Source organism: Bactrocera latifrons, unplaced genomic scaffold (assembly GCF_001853355.1).
Source record: "Bactrocera latifrons isolate USDA-ARS-PBARC rearing strain unplaced genomic scaffold, ASM185335v1 scaffold_81, whole genome shotgun sequence".
NCBI classification, from domain to species: Eukaryota; Metazoa; Arthropoda; class Insecta; order Diptera; family Tephritidae; genus Bactrocera; species Bactrocera latifrons.
The window spans coordinates 297,493-321,747 of NW_017537501.1; the positions used below are offsets into that span (position 1 = coordinate 297,493).

The 24,255-nt window shown below is 36.3% G+C and overlaps 1 protein-coding gene across 16 annotated transcripts in view; it reads right to left on the bottom strand.

The window, feature by feature from the left end:
• The window catches only part of LOC108976888 (supervillin), a 423,491-nt gene that overhangs the window by 253,972 nt on the left and 145,264 nt on the right, over positions 1-24,255 (bottom strand). The gene's annotated exons all lie outside the window — the stretch shown is intronic.

The window sequence follows — 24,255 nt, forward strand, 5'->3', positions numbered from 1 at the left end:
CTTTTCAATGCAATTAAAATAAATGAAAATACAATTTAATACTCAAAGTACACAAATTGATCTAATCTAATTAATTTACAGCAAAATAAAATATGTAAATGACGGATAATGAAATCTCGATTATCACTTTATCATGCGAGAGTATAAAATGTTCGGTGACACCCGAACTTAGCCCTTCCTTACTTGTTGTGAATGTTTTGGGTATGAAGTGGGTAGCTAGACTCGTACCAAAAGACCCGAATTTTTTTCAAAACATAAAGCTCTGAAAGCCATACCAACCGAGGCTTATTGCTTACGGTTAGACGGAATACGCGACGATGTTGTTTTTTACTCTCCGGGTCAGATACGATCAAATAGTAAACGCATTCGCTGAACATCCTTTTTAATTAAAACGGCACATATCGACACACATATCTATGTAATTCTGTCAGCTAACATTTCAAAATAACTATCCGACATTATCACTGCAAAAATCGCTGCTCTACTGGAGTTATGCACAGCAAACGGGAAATTAAATCATGTCAATCGGCAATCAACACCATCGGAGTCGTTCAACTAGACACCATGAAAGCAACCGCAAACATTCGACAATGACTTCATTACGTACAAACGAAGTCACTGCGCAGAAAAACTAACACAAAACGGTTGAGCGCAACACTACACGCATACTCACGAATATATGCATATACATATATATGTGTGTGTGCATGTATACAAATGTATGCTTACACGCAATAAGTAAGGAAGTCTTTAAGACGCATTCCACGCGTGCAGGAAATGTTGCAGCGCCATGCCTCGCATGCAATCCTTAGCCAATTGTTCAGACTCAGATATTTCTTAAAAGCACATTTATATATGTATATACATATGTATAAGTATAAGAGTTCATATGGCTTTATATGTTTGTTTATAAATCTATCGCAGCATTATCGATGCCAGCGCTGCCACTTAGTTTGAAACTTTATAATGTCTGCAATTAGTTTTAAATGAGCGACAAAACGAGTTCGACTTAAAAGCCACAAAAATGCAATTTCCCGGCAATTGCATAACTTTTCATGCTGCGACGTTGGAAATGGCATAATAATGACTAAACAACAACAGCAACAAAAACAATATATATTAATGCCAATATTGGTTTTGTATAAGTAGATCATAGCAGTAAGTTTGCTTAGAGTTAAATGGTCTTACATAAATGTCTTCATGGAGTAAATAGTCTGCTTGAAGGCGACCGTAACCGAACCAGTAGGAAAATCTTGTTTGCGGGAGATACTTCTAAAGCATGCTGCTGYTTTTTTTTTTATTGGTAAGCAAGAAAAAATGCTTAACTCAGAAAAGTTCCCCTAATTTAATAATTTTTTTATTTTTTAAATCATTGGATAGTTTTAGACTCCTTCTCAGACTTAAAAAAAAATACTAAAACTTTAAATGAATATTGTTATATTTCTGGAGTGCCAGTCATCCAAAGAGCATCACCATTTTTTCTTTAATCGTGTTTTTCTTAAAACTACAATTTTCAAATTCTCTTGAGTGATCAAAAAACGAATTACAACAGACAAAAACCGACCAACATTTATAATAAGATTCAACTTTTGGTTTTTAAATGCCACCATTTTATAATTTTTTTGATATTTTTTCAACGATTGGACTTTAAGTGTGCTCTGCCCAATCCACAAAAAGCCAGACCTCACAATCTGCACCAACTACCGTGGGATAAGTCTCCTCAACATCACATATAAGCTTCTTAGCCCCACCTTCAACAAACTGATTGGACCTTATCAGTGCGGCTTCAGGCCTGGACGATGAATAACTGATTACGTATTCATTATGCGGCAAATCTTCGAAAAGACCTGTGAAAAGAGGATCGACACACCACCTCTTCGTCGATTTCAAAGCTGCTTCTGACATCACGGAAAGGAGCTACCTTTATGCTGCGATGTCTGAATTTGGTATTCCCGCAAAACTAATACGACTGTGCAAACTGACGCTGAGCAATACCAAAAGCTCCATCAGGATCGAGAAGGACATCTCCAAGCCGTTCGATACCGAACCTTCAGACAAGACGACTTCTTATCGTACGACTTCTTCACTCTAGTCCTGGAAAACGCCGATGATATTGATATCGTCGGCGTCGTTGGTTCTGCTTTCTCCAGACTAAATCAGGAAGCGAAGCGTATGGGTCTGGCAGTGAACGAGGGCTAGACGAAATATCACATGTCATCAAACAAACAGTCGTTGCACTGGCAGCTTGGTTCCCACGACACTGCTGATAGTCATAACTTTAAAGTTGTAGATAATTTCGTCTATCTTAGACTCAGTATCAACACCGCCAACAATGTCAGCCCGGAAATCCAACGCAGAATAACTCTTGCCAACAGGTGCTACTTCGGACTAAGTAGGAAATTGAGAAGTAAAGTCTTCTCTCGACGAACAAAAACCAAACTCATTATTCCCGTCTTGCTATATGGTTCAGAGGCATGGACGATGACATCATTTGATGAGTCGGCTTTACAGGTTTTCGAAAGAAAGGTTTTGCGGAAGACTTATGGTCCTTTGCGCATTGGTAATGGCAAATACCGCAGTCGCTGGAGCTATGAGCTGTATGAGATATATGACGACATTGACATAGTTCAGCGAATTAAAAAGCAGTGGCTACGCTGGCTAGGTCAAGACGTCCGAATGGATGAAAACACTCCAGCGCTGGAGAGTATTCAACACAGTACGTTCCGGGGGAAGCAGAGGAAGAGGAAGACCTCCACTCCGTTGGAAGGACCAAGTGGAGAAGGACCTGGCTACGCTTGACGTCTGTCGCTCTCTATGTGTTCAGCTCATAATTTAAAAATGTCACACCAAATTCCTACAGGGCACCACTTTATAACTGTGCGTGCATTTTACTACAGAGACTTGATCAAACATTTATTTTCCCATCAATTTAACTAATCGAAAGTTTTGCGTGTTTGTGGTAAATTGTAAATTTTCTCAGGCGAATCTATCGGTATACCGACATATATGGCAACCGATTGTATGACATAATAAGCGCTAACAAAAACAATGCATTCGACATTGACTATAACACGGTAACGGTTAGTTCATTTGGTATGTAAATCACATGCAAATTGGGCATGGATAAGAAAGTGATATTATTATTTATGGGCTAGATAGTATATAAAATGATGAGCAAATGGCTTGGGGAAACCAGAAAACGATTGTAATAAAATAAATTTAAAAAGTTGTGGTTATAATGGTGTTATATTTGTAGGTATTTATAAACAAATTTTCATGTAGAAAAAATATTTTTTAATGTAATTATCCTGAGAGGCTTTGCGATACTTGTTATTCTAATTTTACGACTTTAAAATTTTTTAAAATAAATTTTCCACTAATTTTACTGACGCTTAAATAAAATACATGACAAGACGTCACTTAATTAAAACAACTGTCGAAGTAATTATAATATTACAAAATATTGCATAAATTACCTTAGCAAATGTAGCAAATTAAATGTAGAATTTATTACCTGAAAAGAGAAGAGAAAATGCAATTATTTTAATTATGACGTCAAAGGAATAACGGCTGGTTACAAACTTCAGTTATGAATGCTAAATGACATAATGACGTTAAGCAAATGCAAATGTCATTGCCAGCTGTAATATATACAATTCTACAAATGCAAATTGCCATATGGAAGGCGGCGCTGTGTAACTGAGCGACCTCGGTCCAGCGCAGCCCAGCGTTGCATTAGCAGATGTCAGCAGCAGAATGACAAATGAGACAGACAGGTTTGATACTATGAAATCGCCGGCCATCAACAGAGCAGGTGCAACGGCAAAAAGGCTTAGGAAAAAACAGTAAAAAAAAAATATGAAAATTGCAGGGAAAATCTAAAAAATTGGCAAAAATTTCACTGCACTCTAATAAATGAAGTGAGTTTGCTCTCACTGTTTTTTGTTACTTGCTCTCTACTATTTGTTTTTATGTTGCAGCTGCAAAAGTAAATTGGGGCAATTGTATTTTCCCATCGCTGTACGTGACTGACTGCAGAGCGCCGCAAAAACATTGAACATAGGCAACTGGGCAAACGTTGCCACAAAAAGTGGCAAGAAACAAAAAACCAATGAAACTAAAAAACGAACGTACGAAGTGGGTGAAATAAAAAATTCTATGACAAATGCTAAAAACAAACAGTTGAAATGGGGAATAAGCGGTGTGTTGCAGTTTTTAGTGAATTTCCCTCGCGGTAATTTGTCAAAACATTGCTATAGCTAGCGGGTTTTAGGCGAGCACCTGTGCGAAATTTCGCACGAAAATTCAAAAMAAAAAAAAAAAATGAAAGTTTACAGCTAGGCTGTGGCGCCAATTTTGAAATGGAAATGGTAATTTTTTGCTGTTTTATTTTGACAGCGATATGAATAAATAATATTAATAAACGAATTGGCAAATATTCCATCAGGTAATAAAATTTTGTGAAGCTTTGATGGGAAATTAACCCTTACATGGGTTAGCTGAAAAATTTCTGCTGTCAGCTACTAATAACTTGTTGGTAAATGAAAAAGAAAAAGGCAAGGAAAATTTAAGAATTTTGAATTTAGGAATTCCGGTTTCCAGAAGTTAAGATGAACCAAGAAATAGAAAATGGAGCGGCATGTTCAGTTTGGGGAACAAGAAAAATACACACCGAGTCAAATCTGACTTGATTCGGTCACAAAAGTGGCTTAATGCCATGGTGCTTTATCAACATGTAAAATCCATGAATTATTCTTACACAATTCCGGCTATTTTGGACGGATGTTCTCACGCAAACGCCTTAATACCGCCAAATAGAACTCATTATTGACCGTCTGTCCCTCCGGAACAAATTTATGATGCACTAAACAAAGAAAATCGAAAATAAAAATGAACCATTCTGAAGATTTTTGACTCGTTTAGATGTCAAACTCATAAACCCATTTCTTATCGGCAGTTATAATGCTCCCCATGAATGTGAGTTCGTATTATCAAGAATGTCCAAAGGGACCTTACTACGGTACTCTTTTTGAAAAAAATTCAGCTTTATCGGGACGAATCAAGCAATAACGCGTTTTATAACCAAAATATTGACCAAAATTATTTGAACGGACTTGCGAGAGTTGCCGAGCTAACTTGCCATATTTCTAACATTTGCCTGACGATTTTCAAGCACCATACTTATTTAATAGTATTATCAGTTGAAGATGTCGAAATTCATCCAGAACGAGGCATGACTTTAACGATCTCTCGACCAACTTTGAACAACTCGTAGGATTGTATTTTTGATAAAACTGAATCAGCGTAAGCCTCTTCCAACATTTGCAATGATTCCGCACTCGAAATTTGGTCATAAATATAAAATTTGAGACAAATTCTTTGTCCGATATTGTTGTCCATTGTAAAATGTCTTCGACTTTTTTTTTTTTTTTTGGTGCTACAAACATCGTGGAAAACTTAATATACTTAATTATACTTAGTGTATGATGTAATTATATCCAGATGCCACTACAAATGTTGTATGAATCTCTATTTTTATTAGACGAAATTGCGAAACCATTTCACCCACTTTTTTAACCGGACCAGTCACATTCAGGAAGCAGTATATTCAACATTGAGAGGGGATGGAGGATAATATAATCATATTATAAGGTACGAACTTAAACGGAAAGGTATTGAAAAAGGCTTGTCATAGCTGAGTATGGTTTCGGCAGCTCTACTAAAGTTTTGACAATTTCAAAATTGATGCTCGGATAAACTACAAAAAACATTGAATACTAAGCTCTGATACCTCACCCATATTTCTGAATCTTAAGCTTAAATATTAATCATATGTGTTTATATATATCAGGATTTAGAGACGACCGTTACACGAAATAATCTTCATTACTCTAGAAACACACTCATCATGATGTTTACACTTAATTTCAATGTAATTTTAGTCTGGTATTTAACATAATTAATAGCGCAATGCGTCTTCCAACAGCGCATGCACACATATACACACAAACAGCTGTCTTTGCTGTCTCAGTCTCAGAATCATTGCACAGAAAAAGTGTGTTTACTATTTGGCTGGTCGTGTAAGTGGCGAGTCAGTGCAGAAAACATTTGCCGAATATATCAAATGCTGTCGCACATAATTAAGACATACAACGCCAATTCAACGCAAACACAGACTAAATTAAACCCAATGGATAAATAACAGAGTAAACATAACAAATGAATTTGACCCCGAGGCCAATGAACAGGTCAGCAGTGGTTATCATATGGCGAGTGAGTAAATATTTACTCACGGGAGGCATACACATATAAATTAATATATATATGTATGTGTGTATGGTTTGTGTATTTATAAGAGCATAGGGATTTAAATATTATCACGCTGCATACTTTTTTTTATAGAAACTTAACCAATAGAGACGTAAGATCCACGTCGAAATGATAATTTAACTTCTTGTGACCAGTTTTGACTTGTTGGGAAAATGAAATACTTACCATTTCATTAAGTTAAGTTAAACCTTTAGAAAGCCTGTTGTTTTAATAAACATATTCCAAATTTTCGAAACGGAACAGTTCTACGCCGTGTCGGATGGTAAAACTGCTGACAAGTGATCAGTTTAAACTCTAAGTAAATTTGTCTCCCATATTTTCAGGCACATGTCACGCCATGTTCTTTGTTTTTGACTAGCAAATTTAACCTCTACAGAGTTAAGATATCAACCAACACAAATTAGTTCCATGTTTGACCGCCTGTATTTTGCATTCTTGGGACCTAGGTCAATGGAAATAACGTCACTGCAGTTATCTCCGAAATCGGCCACTCGATGAAAATATCGAAATCTTCGGTGTTCTTGTTAATTTTTTCATGTGTTGTGTGCCTTGATCTAAAATTATACTAATTTGATTGTATAGCGATTTCTTAGATACGGCTACGGAGAGGAAAAGAACTCATAGACCTCTTGCAATTATTTCTAGCATGAACCTTCTTACGGCGACGCAGGTGCCCCAGCTTAGTATTTAACTGCTAGAACATAGCGAAGCTTCAAGTTATCTCACTCCAATGACGGTAAGACTCAATAACTCATAAATTTCACAATTTACTGTCAAGCCTCTTCGTTATTATGTTAGACACCGCTTACGCGATTATAGCCGAGTTAACTTATGAACAACTAAGAGAATAATATTTTTTCTGATGCAAACCAGCGAAAGTTCTCAAGACCCGGCGATTCTAATGAAGATAGGAGCACAAAATTGGACACTGGGTGTGGCATCGTCCAGCCTTAGATGAAATTCTCTATATCAAGAGCTACACGCCCATTTTCAACCAAATTTGGTGCAATTGGTACCGAAATCGGACTACAACCACACCTGGTCACTGTCAGGTGGCGACACACGTCCGCAGGATGGGTCTGACAGATCGTGAAGACTGCAGGAAATGTCTTCGGTAGGACACCAGTGAAACATGGGGGAGCATCTCTTGTGTCCTTTTGCAAGGCTAAGCTATAAGCATCTGGCGTCCCCACGGTCTGATATACTGGAGAAGGTGTCGATACTGTGGCCGCAGGGTCTGTTAAAATTCACGTCAAGCGCAGGCATTCTAAAAGATGACTACTTCTCTTGCACCTAGTAACTGAACTTCATCTGGTTTCGCCTACCAGATTAACCTAATTTAATTTAATTACGTTGATTTTATTCTAAATATATGGGGCAAGAGGCAAAATTGAGTACGAAAACTAAGTTAATTAGATATCAAAGATAAATGTAATCAATGCAATGTTTTGAATGAAGGTTGAACCTTTTTAAATACAAAGTTTTCTCAACACCAAAACAATTACCCCGCCTTTAAATCTTTGAAGTGGTGAGGGTATGAAATGTTCGCTTCCAACCGAACTTAGCGCTCCCTTACTTGTTTATCATTAGTATTTGCAATTGTGATATCGAAACCACCTCCTCACACTATCTATCATTGTTATCAATATAAAAATTTTCCCTGATGAGCAAAATTTCCAATTACGATATATGTAGGTTTGTAGGTAAATATAACATACAATGGTAAATATATACATACATGTACACATATGTATGTGCGGCAGCAATTCTATGGAACAAAATAATTGACCTTAAATGGAAAGAATGAATGTTGTAATCAATAGATAGCGCTATATGTGCAAAAAAAGGTATCAAATAATGAAATATGAGCCAGCATTGGTAGTCAGACAGTCAGTCAGCGCGCCATTACAATGATCAATCATGATAGGCTGTGAGGTGCGGAGGTGGCATGCACGGTATGTGAGAGTAATGAAGAAATTTGCAGCTGCAACAAAGAGACCATGGAAAACACCTGCAATACACACACATTTGTGTATGGTATATACAAGCAATTAGTGTATAGAAATTCAATAGATGGGCGATGAAAATCAAAAAAAAAAAAACAAGAACAATAAATTTATCTGATTAGAAAATGCTATAAGTAGTGGCGGGCGAGGGTAGCAAATGGAAGTTCTCGCACTTAATTAATTTAATTGGCAAATATTGAGTTAGCACATGACCACTTAGAATGACATAAAATCAATTAAAAGTAGCAACACAGCGTTTTTAATTGCTTCTAATGGAAACGTGGCACAATGCCGCTCACCTTGATATATGTATGTATACGAGTATTATATACAAATAGTTTTTAATTTATCAGTTGAGATTTGCATGCCAGCCAGCCTACAACCTATGCACTCTTAACCTACTTCAAGAAAAGTTGAAAAATAATGAAAAAAATTACAAAAAAAATGTTATAAAATAAAAACAACAGTTTTGTGACTTCCACTTTATCACATTTATCAGCGTCAAGTTGACACAGAAGCAAAGGGCAGGAGTTAAGTAGAAAAATAAATAATGAAAACAAACACGGCGGCAGGTTGCAAGTTGTTACACGCTGTACTGTAACCCCGCTTTGTTAAGAAAAAAAGGAAAAACAAAAAACAAAAGAAAAACAGAATAATAAAATAAAAAAAGAACAGAAAAAAAAATAAAAAAAAGGAATTAATTAAAAACAAAAATATGATAAAAAAGTTTGCACTTTCAACCAATACTTCGACACTTCATTGCCAACAAAGACAGTGCAAGCAGCAGAGCGACTGACCGTTGGACGGACAGTTGATATGCAGCGGCTGTAGTAACCGATATTGACTGCCAATGAAGTGCAATTGTTGATACACAAATGAAAATGTAAACAAAGAGTGGCAACTATGTATATACTTATGCATTTGCTTACCTACACTCAAACACACCTGTAACATGTCCAGAGCTTGTCCAACAATGTGCGCTCACAATTGCTTATTTTATTTTTCTTGTTATGTGCTAGAATGACAGTGTCAGTTATTGTCAAGAAGATAGCAAACTGTCATAATACAAAACCAGATCAACAATTGTACTTCAAAATCAGAAGGATGAAATTGAAAAGACACAATGAAGCTAATAGTTTTCGTTTGCATTAATTTTGAAATGAAAATAGTTCAAGATTTTAAGGTGTCTCTGAGGCAATATAAAAAGTTGATTAATACAAATATATTAAGTAATTTTCTGATTTTACTAGGATTTTTACTAAACATAGAACTAATAAAAGCGTTTACTTCGGTTACACGAAGGCTATAATACCCTTCACAAATATAAAAGCTTCCATACAAGAACTGTTTGTTTGCCCAGTAAATTTTGTATAGCAGCTATGTGCTATATTGGTTCTATATAAAAAATATATCTGTGGATTTTAGCCCTTTCTTGGACAATATTTTATGCCAAGTTTGGGATATATTATATATCTCTACAAATAAAAATGTTTTCCATACGAGGTCTTGATTTTGATCGATCAGTTCGTATGGCGGCTATATGTTATAGTGGTCTGATCTGAATAATTTCTTTCTTAACTTGATGAGATATCTTCACCAAATTTGGCATGGATGATTGTCTAAGATAAAGCTACAATGACAATCATCCATGCCAAATTTGGTGAAGATATCTCATCAAGTTAAGAAGTTTATGATATTGATAGTTCAGTTTGTATGGCAGCTATATGCTATAGTGATCTGATATCGGTGATACCGACAGATGTGCAGTTTTTTGGGGAGTAAAGAACGTGTGCAAATTTTCAGACCGATATTCGTATTTTTACTGACAAACTTACTTGTCTAAATCGATTTTGCTCAGGGACTTTCTTCAGTTGTCAGGTATAAAAAAGTTATACAACCGACTCTACCCGGCCGGAAGAAAAAAACGTTGTCAAAACCGATGAAACTACCAGTTTCAACTAAAGTGTCATCCAAGTATAGGTACAATTTTCAATAGCCTTTTTTAGACAGATCACGCGTGAGTCGGGGCAAGCTGTAATGTTATTTTTATTCAGTATTGTTTGGCTTTTCATCATGGAAGGACTTAGGTCTGAGCAACTCTTTCAAATCGGTTAACTTTATTTCGAAAATTCAGGCAGAACGTTTTTCGCGCACTTCTCTATCCTTGTGGTCAACATGTTGGGCTTACTGACCACAGTATTCGCAACTCCATCATCCATCTTGAGGCTCAGCATTCATTATTCGATAATATTATACCGAAAAGACCACATCCAGCACGCAGTGAAGAAAATATAACAACCGTAGCTGAGAGTGTACACGAAGACCGTGAAGAGTCGATTCGGCCCCGTTCGCAACAACTTGGACTGACGTATGAAACGACTTGGCGCATTTTACGTCGAGATCTTCAACTGAAAGCAGCCTGTGCAAGAATTGAAGCCGTTCGACCTTCACAAGCGTCACCGCTTCGTTCTATGGGCTTTTTGTTCAGTACCCATTCTTGGCCCAATGGGTATGTAAATAAGCAAAATTACTGCATTTAGGACGAAGAGCAACTTGAAGAGATTCAAACGCTGCCATTTTATCCAGAAAAAATAACTGTTTGGTGTGATTTGTGGGCCGATGGAATCATCGGCATTGACATTTGGTTTCAAAAAGACGGTGCCACTTTCCACACATCGCATCAATCATTTATTAATCACCAAGATCGCTATGATATCACATCGTTAGACTTCTTCATGTGGGGATATGTAAGATTTATAGTCTATGCGAACCATCCAGCTTCGATTTAGGACTGGAAGCAAAACATCTGGAGTGTCATTCGCCAGTTACCAGTCGAAATGTGCGACCAAGTCATCGAAAATTGGACTCAATGGATAACCTATCTGAGACGTAGCCGCGGTCAACATTTGAAAGAGATAATCAACAAAAATAAATGTCAAAAAATGATCTTTCGAATGAAAATAAACTTTCCTTATTAAATTTGAAGTTTATGTGTCTTTTTCTACAAAAACAGGGAATCTAGAAATGGATCACCCTTTATTAGCAACTCCATTCCAAGAATATCTTTACATTTTAATAAGAGCAAGTTATGTGCACGTAAATCCACAAGGACATTTTATTCTCACGAACACAATCAAATTTTCCACTTAAGTATTTATAACGAATATTTAAATAAGTCCATTAAAAAGCATACAAAAATAAAATCCCACACAAAAAATCACATATTTCCAATTGACAGTTGAATTGACACTTTCGCTGCTCAGCATTCTGGCTCGCTAAGGCATTAGGGACGCAACAACAACTAGCTGAGCATAAATTAGACACGCAACATGATAAATGAAGAGCGAAGCGAGCTTTTAAGTACACTCACATTCACTTGATTTGCATGAAACTGCTTACCTAAAGTACCGACACATGTAAATGTGGGGACACTTGTTGCTCCACAAGCGTTTAATAGCTGGTACATGCTTGCACACTTTGCTGCTTTACGCAAATAACGGTATTATGGCTGAACCAATAAAGTGAGTGCGTGTGTGTGTTGTAACAAAAGAATTTGCTATTTTTAGTGTTTATCGATTGAAAATGACGCACTGTCTGTCAACAGCAATTTCACCATGGTAAAAACCAACAACAAAAATTTGAATGAAAAACGTGTCACACAGCGCTCTAAGTGGGCAATGAATATGATTTATGCGTAACTATCGATAAAAGTGTCACTTCCAAAGGAAAAGTTAATTATGAATGCAAATGCAAAAATAAATAATTATGAGTGTGAAGGTGATCGCTGTGTGATTATGTGCATATATTTGCGGTGGAATAGGCTATTTGGTACTTACTACCGAAATGCTATTTTGCAAATTCGAATTTCTGACCGAACCTCAACTAGTAAGACCATACACTAGTTTTCAACTAGACTATGACTACCGAAAAGGAACTAGACCGAAAAAGAATAGTCCAAAAGTTGTCATATTTTCGAAAGTATACAAAATTCCTATTGGTACTCGAGAGAAGAGTCTGTAGGAACATGATCGGAATACTAACTTGTCGCTGTCTAGGGCTGACAGATCGAGAATACAGCAAGAAATGTCAAGAGCAAAGCAATAGGGAAACAATGGAGTAGCTCTTATGCACTTGTCCCGCATTGGCAAGATTACGCTGTAAACAGCTCGGGTCCCTACAATATGATACACTGAAAGAGGTACCGAAGTTAGGCCACAGAGTCTGTTGAAATTCGCGTCAAGCGCAGGTATGGATGACTACTCCTCATGGTCCTAGTAACTGAACTCCATCTGGTATCACAAAGGACCAAATTTGGTCTATGCGTGGCTTATTGGAATACCCGACTAACCTAAGCTCACCTATCATATGATGCAAAAGTAGCTATAATTAATGAAAACAAAAGGACCGAGGTAGTAGTCGTTGGTGGAATATAGGTGCAAGTCTGTTGCCGATGACCCTGAGAAACTGGGTTTGCCTTTCGCCGACAATTACAAAACTCCGAATGTTAAAAGACCCTACTTTTCACTTAGAAACATGCTCATCCAAGTATCCAACAAATATAAGGTCTACTAAAAAAGTGGATACTAGTAAAGAGAAAATGTGTGTTACTTTGCTGCTTTTTCGATAAAGGCGAAAAGGCTGAAAATGTGAATACGGTTTATGGTACTGATACCGAGCGACTCAGTCATGTGTAATTTTAGTTTCTTTCATACTATTTCGGTAATATTGATGTAAATGAAGCATCACGCTCTGGAAAACCAATTATTCAAAATATCAGAACAATAAAAGAAAGCTCGATGTATGGGCGCCACACGTGTTAACGCGAAAACACTCATGGACCGAGTTCCCATCTGCGAATCGCTGCTAAATCGATCCATTTCTGAGGTGGAGATTTACAGGTGATTTAAAGTGGATCACTTAAGACAAAATGAAGCGAAAACGTTAGTGGTCGTATCATGATGAGGCAGCACAAAGGGTGATCAAGCCAGGAATGGCTGTCAAGAAGAGTTTTGTGTGAGTTTAGTGAAGCTAGCAGGCAATCATCTGTTGTAAATACTCTCTTGTGGCCAAACTCTTAAAACATAACTTCACCACACATCAATAATTGGACCGTCTGAAAGAAACAATTACCGAGAACCAGCCTGCTTTGGCAAATAGGAGACAAATTGGATTTCATCAGGCCAACGCCAGGCCACACACAGCGATAGCGACTTGCCAGAAGCTCCGTGAGCTTGGTGAGGCCATGTTTATACTACCAACTTTTAGTTTATACTTAGAATCAAGTGATTACCATCTGTTCGTGTGTCAATCGGAAATGAATTTGCTGGCGAAAAATTCACTTTATGAAAATTGCTTGTTCCAGTTTTAGATTGATACGAGGGTATATCATATAGCATACAAGTATTTCATTCTAAAAACTTCAGAAAAATATACCATATAGAAATTACTAAATCGGCAAGTCTCGTTATACTAAGTAAAAAATGATCCTGTTCGAGGTCCTCTACAAAACACAGAAGCTTAAATTTGTTGAGGAATGTTTATTATTATTCGAAAGAACATTGTTTGACATTTATTTTTTCAAGATAATTTCTTTCAAATATTGGCTGTGGCTGTTAGATGGTCCATCCATTGAGTCCAATTTTCGATGACTCGTTCGAGCATTTCGATTGGCGACTGGCGACTGACACGAGTGATGTTCACTTTTTCACTAAAGTCTGAAACTAAGCGATGTGATATCATACGATCTTGGTGACCAATTCACCGGCAAAAAACGTGAAATTCTCTGCTCACCGAAGTGTTCTCTCAAAAGTAAACTAAAAATAATATGTACATTTTTTATCGAAATCAAAATCTAAGCACTCAAAGTGACTCATCCTAATGTAAATTTTCTCAAGTCTCATTTCCTTTGCTCTGTGTATAAGTGTTACTTTGACATTTGCGTCAAACAAACAATATTTTCGCATTCAAGTGAAAAGATGACACAATGCTTCGAAGTTTGTAATGCATTGTGAGGGAGGAGAAAAGGACAACACAGTGGAATGAAATCAAAAGTCTTTATAAATTTTGTAAATGGAATTGATGAAGAGATAGAGTCCTGTCTGAACTTTACCATCATCCTGTTTTGTAATTTTCATTTCGATTTGGAAGACATGTGAGCACATACATATACATATATTATATATTTACAAGTGCACAGACGTCATTCTCGCTATGATAATCACCTGTTCTCATACATACATACCTAAATATACAATTTGGTAATGCTCTTGTGTGATTACTAATTAATTGAATTACTTGTTATCAGTTTTTGCACAGTCTACGCACGCACACACACACCCACACATACATAAACCCAGTTGTTTGTGCAAATATAATAAAATGAAGTCAGGGCCAGTGAGAGTGCAGCCTTCAAAACAACCAAGCTGTGTACAATAGCGTCTTATGGCGGTACTATATAGAGGCTATAAATAGATTATGATGGATGACGCAGCCCGATAAGGAATATGATGGAAAGTAGTGTCAAACTAAAAATAGTGTGCAAATGTGCGCATAATTAAGGAATTTACACAAACATACCTACGTTTGTATGTACGTTTAAGCGTGAATGTATTGGAAAATAGAGGCCAACTTAGCTGAGACTATAGAGACGATGAAAAGCATATCATAGAAAGTAATGATTGAATCTAAAGGCGAAACATATTAACTTTTGGAGGATTACCACATTCATGAATCAAATCCAGTTAATGCCAATAACATCGAAAAAGTTAAGAAGTAGTGCTTGAAAACGGGCGTGTTGGCATCAGGAAATAGTAGAGGATCTCAAAATCTCGTTTGGGTTGACTCAAAACATTTAGGGTGGGTACGGAGCGTGTCAATTCTTAGATTCATAACAAAAGACATGCATCTCTTGAAAAAACCAAGGTCGAGTAGAGATCGCGAAACAGGTGTCTGACAACATAGCTGAGGGCATTAATAGGTCAATTGTGTAGACCCTGGCCTGACACATCGATGGCGTAATTATAATCAAATCCATATGATTTTTAGTTAGCCCTAACCTTTAATAAGTTAGTTAAGTTTGGACGATGCGAAATGAGCATGTAGGACGATGAAGGTAGTGGACGCCCTATAAAGGCTGTTACCAACGAAAACATCAATTTTGGATGACTTTAAAGTGTGCGAGAACGCAGTCACTCTAAAGGTAACAACTGAATGAGTACAACGAATATTTGGGTATGTGAACGCACTGTACAAAGTAGGTGTCGCGCGAGCTCACGTTTGACTAAAAAAACACGACGAGTTGATGATTCGGAGCCGTTGTTGAAAATTTTCAAGCGTAATAACCCCGAGTCTTCGCGTCGATATGTGGCAATTGATGAAACATGGCTTCATAATTTCCGCCCGAAATCCAATCCACAATCATCCGAGTGACTGCACTCGATGAACCCGCTCCAAAGTGTGGAACAACCGTCAGCTAGCAAGTTGTGACGTCTGTATTTTGGGATGCGCTTGGAATAATTTTTATTTGAAGAACGAAATCACAAAAAAAACCGCCGCATTCTCAAGATCTGGCCGCCAGCGACTATTTCCTGCTCTCAGATTTCGAAACGAGCATTGCTCGAAGAAATGAGGAGACATTTTCATCGAATGAAATTAAGATTGTCAAAAGTGATTCAATGATATCGAAAAGTTAGAGGATAGCTATAAGCAATAAATTACCTTTGAACGGAAATTTTGCCAAAAAATGTGTTTTAATATGGAAGGCAGTAGAATTTTCAGTTGACCTATTAGAGTCATCAAATGCAACATTACTGCTAACGAGACTTGCGCTTCTGAATAAAGAGTCGAAACTGTCCTACAATCTAAAGAATGGCACCCCAAAAACGAGACACAAATAGATCACAAATTGAGTTGATGCTTATCATTTTCTTTGATTAAAGCGGCGTGGTAGGGTACCAAAGGGTCAAATCACGGAATACTACTTGGCCGTTTTGAGGCGTCTACGTGAAATAATTCGTCGTAAATGAACGAATTTGTGGGCCGAAAATGCATGGCCAAACACGAAACGATCATGGCTCCACGGCCGTACTCGCTACATTTGGCTACCGTCGACTTTTGTGGAGAAGCCACTTCGGGAAACGCCTCATGATTCCATTGAAACCATTCAAATTTATGCGCTGAAGACGCTGTTCAATGGTTTAATAAAAATAGTTCTGGATTCGAATAATTTGACAATTAGAGAGAGAGTTTAAAAAAAAAAATATTATACTCTTTTAAGCTTCATAAAAAAAAACTAAGGTTAATCAAAAACATAGCAGACTTAGTTCAATATCAGCACAATTGGGGTAAATAACTAAATACTTAAAAATTAAATTAAAATGCTGATTGGATTGCCGATTCGCATAGAGAAATTTTTTCGGTTCTGTGGATCTTTTTTTGTGGGTCTCAACTACAGCCTAATAAAACCACTGAACCAACCCAACCCAAAATGGACGTTGGTATTCTTTTTACACACATAATTTATTCTTGTATAATCCGGGAAAAATTCGCGTAAACAATGTAAACCGTTATAAATACAAATTAATTAATTATTTGTTCTTCTTTTATTACCATAATTAACAAACTGTTGTACAAAGTACAAAAAGGTAAAGAAAACTTTGAAATATCAATGAGCATTACCAATGCAATGCGAGTCTGCATTATTAGGGTGGGTCAAAATTTTAAGTTTTCAGGGAGCGAGAGTATTTTAAGTGAGTCTAAATTCACTTCCCCTTTATTGGCGTCGACAACGCTTACACTATTATAGCCGAGTTTACAAGTTTCTTTTTTCGCTATTTGACACCAATTGAAGTTTCCAGGTGTAGCCTGGTTCTTCCTCACCTAGTCTTTCCGAGGAAGTGGAGGTCCTCCTCTTTTTTAGTTTTCAATTGTGCACTCAGTCCAAAGTACCACTTAGCAAGTGTGGTTCTGCGACGAATTTCGAGGCGTTGTGTTGATGCTGTTAGTGCTGTTACTGGATCTACGAATTCGATGTCAATGTTTGTTCGATGACTGGAAATATTTCGTTTTGCCCTTGTTCACTACCAGACCCATTTGCTTCGCTTTCTTATACAGTTTGGAGAAAGCAGATCTCTGAACTGGCTATATTAAGTTTGGCAGGAAGTTTGTAACACTCAGAAGGGTGCATCGTAGGCCGCAGAAAATATTTCAAAATTACCAGCATGACGAATGGATTTAGTCATGTTCATGTACGCAAACTACTCCTCTCAGACGCAGACGTCCGTTTCTTCCCAAGAAGCTATTCATTTGCCGGAACCGCTGATATCAGGCCACTACAGCATATAGCTGCTATACAAACTGAATCATCAAAACCGACTTTTTGTATGGAATACAGTTTTATTAGACAAGATATCTGCACGAAATTTAGTATGGATTATTTTCCAAAAGTAGGGATGCAATGTTGGTAGAAATTGTTCAGATCGAACAACTATAGCATATCGCTGTCATACCAATTGAACGCACGAAATGAAGTTTTTGTATGGAAAACCGAAGTTTAATGGGTTACGGATAACGGGTTTTCGTGTTTCTATATATTTCTGCCTTTTCTGCTTTATTCTTATTATAACAAAAACAACAGCAATAAACAGTCGCACCCTAGTAGTAAGCAGCTACAGCAGCGTGCAGTTTTGGTCTGTTTGCTTTCCGCGTATAATTTCCTGGAGTCGTTAAATTATTGCGCTCGGTGGGTGTGCACGAATGCGAGTGTGAATTTTTAATTTTATTTACATTTCATTTCCACTTACATATTTGCGAACATTTGCTTTTCAATGCTTAATGTTCAATTGCAACTGTAAATGCAACGCTGCAACGCATCCAAGAACGCGCGCTCTCGGCTAAATCAGCTAAGCAGCGGAGTCGGGTGTTCAAACCAGTTCTGCTGCAGCTGTTTACCTTTCTCGAATCGTTGTTTAGCTTTTATTTCTGAATTAAATAAACTTTTCACGTTAGTGGTAAATGAAATGAGAGCAACACTTTCTTAGCTGCTGGTCCATGGAGATGGCCAATTAATTTTACAGCACAAGAGGGTGTACAAATATATTTGGATAAATATAAAAATTTCTAAAAATTCAAGCGAAATCATAGTTATTTTTCTAACTTTTCACTTTTTGATGCAAATTGTAGTCTTTTGTAAAATCAACAATTCTTTTGGAACTTGAAAACAGCRAAATTTTCAAATTACTAACTCAACAAACAACTGAAAAGTTTGCTTAATATTACAGCGGCATTCAAAGCGGTTTTTTTTCATCCAAACTTTAACCAATTTCCTAAAAGGTAGTGCACAGATTACATATAATTGCTCGTGGCAAATGCCAAAGCTGCGAAAGCAACGTGAGAGTGCAAATAAGCCGCGCAGTTTGTGCGAGCATACGCTGTTAGCGCCGTTGGCAGAGAAAAAGTTTAATAAACTTTCAAATTTGGCACAAGAGAAAAAGACGCTCACTAAATTTGGACACGAAAACAAAAACAAATACAAACTGAAACAAAGAGACACCGGTAACTAGAAGTGAGTATGCAAAATAAAACAGAAATACCGAGAAATAACCCAGCAGTCATTCGACCACAAGATAACTACTCTTATAAGCGCACTCTACGGAGGTAATAATTGGTTTCAAGAAGGTATACCATTACTTGGATACTTATGTGAGTCATTACTAGCAACTACAAATACTTAGTCAAACATCTCTTTAGTCACTAATTGAGCAAATTGCCTCGAATTAAGTTTCCTTTAAGGCGAATCTTTTCAGTACTATTATTAATATAATAATATGATCATCATATTTTAATAATTTCTTACAATTATGTATAAGGCTCTATCACCCGATCAAATATGACCCGACTGGTCCATATAAACTATGTGACCAATGAGATTGCTTGAAATTTCTTTGTATCCATTAGAAACGGAAATGTTGAAAATGTTGCGGATTTGTTTCCCGGAGTTCACTTTATCATGAATAAAAGTATTTGAGAGGAGTTAAGCTTCAGTGCAGATCGTCGGTGCAACGAGTCGTCTCCACCCTCTTCTACTAATGACGATAAAGAGATAGCAAATGAGCTCAATAACTCTTTTATTCCGAATCAAGTCATGGTTTATGTTTCGAGTATGGGCGTGTCCATGCTATAATCGTACCTAAAGACCCAAATTTTTTGCATAAACGACGTCTAATAGAGGTCGTAAAATATATGCTTGAAAACGAAAATGACGAACATATAGGAAATTTTTCAAACTCATCAGTTCTGGCTTCGAGACATGAGTTTATGAATATGATGGCATATCTGTCTAGCGAATAACACTCCAAAAACGAGAAAAAACCAAAAATTCCCTGAAGGCACTGAAGGCTATCTCTACCCATCTCTATATAAAAGGGATATAGGTGGAGAATTTAATCAAACTTTGTCGTGCTTACTTGGACTCAAAATGAACCTTTTATGAAGACGATAATAAGGATTTGTATTAAAATGAGTGAAAAAATGTTCTTTTTTTATTTTTATTTTATTTTATTTTTTTTTTTCAGTCCGGGTCAAATTTGATCAGCTGGTAGCTACTTACTAAGCACCCTCACTAACTGAACAATTCTCATATAAGTTTTCTACTTCCCAGACGAATCTTCGGTATGACTTAGTTTCCTGTAGAAACGTCTATGAAGTGAAAATTCTTCGGGTGCTTTTAATTCATTCGGATTTGAACATTACCTTTAAAAGATTGCTTAAAATTATCTAAAGGTTTTATAATTTAGTAAGTCTTTCTTTAAAAGCAATAAACGTCTGGAGGAAAAAATACTTCGAAAAAAAGATAAAATTCGTTTAACTACGAACCAGCTCAGGAGTATTTCTTTGGAGTAAAAATAGCTAAAATCAATTTGTTTTCAATCATCAGATAAATTCAGCAGGAAGTTGAAGTAAGAATCATGAGTAAGAAAATGTAGTCCATAAAACTAATTGAAACAGACCGACATTTAAATAAATTTAAGAGGCTCCTTTTGGGAGAAAAGAGATTTCAAAGAATAAAGAGGCGTATGATTTTTTTCGAAAAAAAAATGATCCTGCTTACTAACCTATAAACTAACCTATAAATTGACGTAAAACCTTTTGAAGACACAGTCTTGGGTGTAGTTCGGCAAGTATATTAGTGGCTTATTAAAACAAACTTCAACCTTTCTTCCTTAATTGCATGATAATAACTTTTAAAAAGTTTTTCCTTTCTCAAGTAAATTTTTTTTATTTTTTTATAAACCTATCGAGACGATGACGCGTAAACTTGTAACTACCACTTTCTTGCACGCAACTGTATACGCACTCAAGCAACACATAAAAACTGGAAATGTTCCGCAGCGATAAGACGACAGACTGAAAGACATTACAAGCAACAAATTGGAAAATTTGTTTGCATTTTAAATTAAATATATGGTTAATTAAAGCACAAGTACATAAGTGCTTTAGTAAAGCAAAAAACTCGGTGGCTAAATATAGCACAATACAAAGGTTAAAGAGAACAACAAAACAATGAAAAAAAATACACGAGAAACGCACAGCGACTGCTTTTAGGAGATTGAGAACTTATGTGAGTACAATGGTGCAGTGAACAGGCCTATGAAGCAAGTGAAGTGTCGAGCCCCAAGACAGCAAATGCCACAGAATGAGTGACAGAGCGATCATGTAAATATGACGAATGTCGCAGAAACACGCGAGTCTGTCGACGAGAGTGAAGCCAAAGCTGATTATGGCACTTACTAGCGAAGACGATTAATATGAGCGAGTATGTGCGTTTGCAAGTACGATGTACATGACCTGCATTCGCAAGATCAACAAACAGCTGATCTGTAAGTAGTGGGTAGGCGGTGAAATTTCACACAAATGCTAAATTACAACGGGAATACTAATGTGCGAATGTCATGAAAGACATTAGTGATCTAGAGTTAAAGAGCAAGCACTTTCTAGCGGCAGTCGGATAAAGATCGAGAGGAAAGTCTAGTGAGAGTGAGGAGCGCTTCAATGAGTACTTATAAGGTACCAGTGAAGATTTAGACGCGTTTATGGAATCAACTGGCGTTTGAGTTGAGGAAAGATGAACGAAGAAGAAATATGTAATAAAAATATTTGTGTATATGTGTTTATGGAATTTGCGATTTGGCATCGGTCAGTGCTGACAAAACGGCATTGCAAAGACAAAACTGTTTTTATGTGTGTGTGGAAAGTAGAGCATAAAATCAAGTACCGCAGAGAAGACTAGAAGGTGCATTGCATAAATTTGAAGGCAAGCAGCGGTTTGAAGAATGTAGAATTACAATGCAAGAAGCAATAGTAATTCATAGAATGAAGGCAAACGAAGAACAGAAAAAAAAAAAACACTTCGGCTGGGTCGCAACTACAATACCCTTCACGGGTGGATTTCTAAAGCAGTTAAATTAATTATCTTTATCTTCCTTTTTATCGCTCTGTTTCTATGATTGCTATGCATATCTAATCGCTCTTTCTAAGCAATATTATCGGAGCTTGTACGGTTGCCTTGGACAATAACCCGTAATAAGTTTCATGAAGATATCTAGTCTAATAAAAATAGTTTTCTATACGAGAAATTACCTTTTGTCGATCAGTTTCTATGGCAGGTATATGCTATAGTGGTCCGATCTAAATAATTTGTTCAGAGATTGTATTGTTGCCTTGGAGAATAATGTATACCAAATTTTGTGGAGATAACTCATAAAATAAAAAAGTTTTTCCTACAAGGACTTGATTTCGATCGATCAGTTCGTATGACAGCTATATGCTATAGTGATCCGATGTAGGCGATTCCGATAAATGAACAGCGTCTTGGGGGAAAAATGGACATGAGCAACGTTTCATATTTGTAACTCAAAAAATGAGGGACTAGTACGCATATATACAAAAGGTCTAAACCGAATTAGCTCGTTGCACTGATCAACTAAATGAATTCCGACTCCGATTCCGATTCCGAGAAGGAATTCTGGATATCACCAACTTTGTGGCAAACTTAATATACCCTGTTTAGGGTAACAAAAAAAGCAGACTAGACTGCTGTTGTTGGTCGCAGATATTCATACCGCAAAGTAAGATGAAGAGTTAAATCAAAAGAGTCAGCGCGACAACGGTAGCGGTGTCAAGGTGCTAATAGTCGAGGTGCAAACTTGGTAACACCAAAGTCGCCAGATTTCATTGCTTCTTTTTATTAAAATTTTTATTACTTATGAACCAGTATTGGCTTTGTATTTGCTGTGTGCATAAGATCTTTCAGCACCAAGAAGGCACGAAGTGATCATGATTCACGCTTGGAATTAGCATGCATAGAATACAGTAAATATTGTCGTCGTAAATAGCGGGTAACGACAGCGACAGTTAGCACTAATCAAAAGCACGCAAGCCGGCAAAATTTTTTGCAACTAATAAATAAGAATATATATAGCTATAATCAATTCAATGGATATATATATTTATATATGTATTTATGTACAAATATAAATATTAAATTATGAATGAAAGTTTGTTTGTCTGAACTATTAACAGCAAGTCTTGAATCAGAAAACTTTAGTGCATTCCTATTAAACTAACCCACAGTGTGTGGGATCGAAAGAGTACTAGCATTTCATATAGGCTTTTCTAATTTACTTGCTAATACGGTTTTAAAAGGTACAAATTGCTTGAGTAAATAATTGTCTTTGCTTTGAAACTAAATCATTAATTATTAATTACTTGTTAATTTAAGTAAATAAATTAGTTGGCATAAATTTTTTATATTTTTATGGCAATAGTTAGTTACTATATTTATTCAATGCTAAGTGGAAAAATGTGCAATGATCTGGAGTGAGGCAACGAGTTTTCAATTTTAAAATAATACTAATTTTATAAAAAATAATTTTGTGGTAAATTTTATTATTACTTTAGTTTAAATGTGGATATCATACTCAAAACTTTAACTAAACTATTAATTCCAAAAATATATCCGATAGATGACGCCGGAGTCGAAATATCACTCGAATTCCTTGTATACCTTTGTATGCATTAAGGGGTTATGTACATGGGTTTCATTGCCTCACTAAATTCTACAACACCTCTAGAATAATATTGTCCTAAATTTTCAAGTTGATCCGAGCAATAGTTTCGGATGTACAGATTTGAGAACTTGATCGCTTGCGGCTAGCTAGCCTAACGCGTTTTTCTCGAAACTGTGTTTTTGAAGTGGGTTGGCAAGATTTCTCGAGAACTACTCAACCAATCTTTATGAAATTTTACACAGATTTTTTCGATTACAACTATTTGAAAAAAAATAGCAAAACTTTCAATGAAATTTTAATTTTTTTTTTTATAAATTCTAAATTAAGGTTTTAACTAAAGCACGTTTTTTCCACTTTAGATGATCCTGTAAGAAATTATTCTGCCAACGCCGACGCATCTTTATTCCGAGGGGTCGCCAAGTTAAAAATATATATATATTTTTTTAATTTTGAAATTTCTTTGTCAATAGTGTATATTTGTAACAATAAAAAATTCTAATAAAATATTTTGTTTTTGTTTTTGAGAAAACATTTAAAGAAAAAACCTGTTCTTTATCCAATTGAAATCCATGTCACGTCTTAATATTATGTAGAACTTGTTTATGGAATTACCATTACTAGACCTACATTAACGGTATATCAATGAATTTCTCCAATTCTTATAAGAAAGATAAATAATAGTTGCTGTCTAAAGCACTTTCTCATTTCTATAACTAACGCCCCTAGCAAGGTCAATTAGCTTATCAAATTCAGAATTGCGTTCTGTGGTAGTCGGTATGATCAGTTTTTGTCTATTTTTCAACTATGGCGTCAACTCGTTATCTATTCCTGCTTATTTTTCATAAATTATCAAA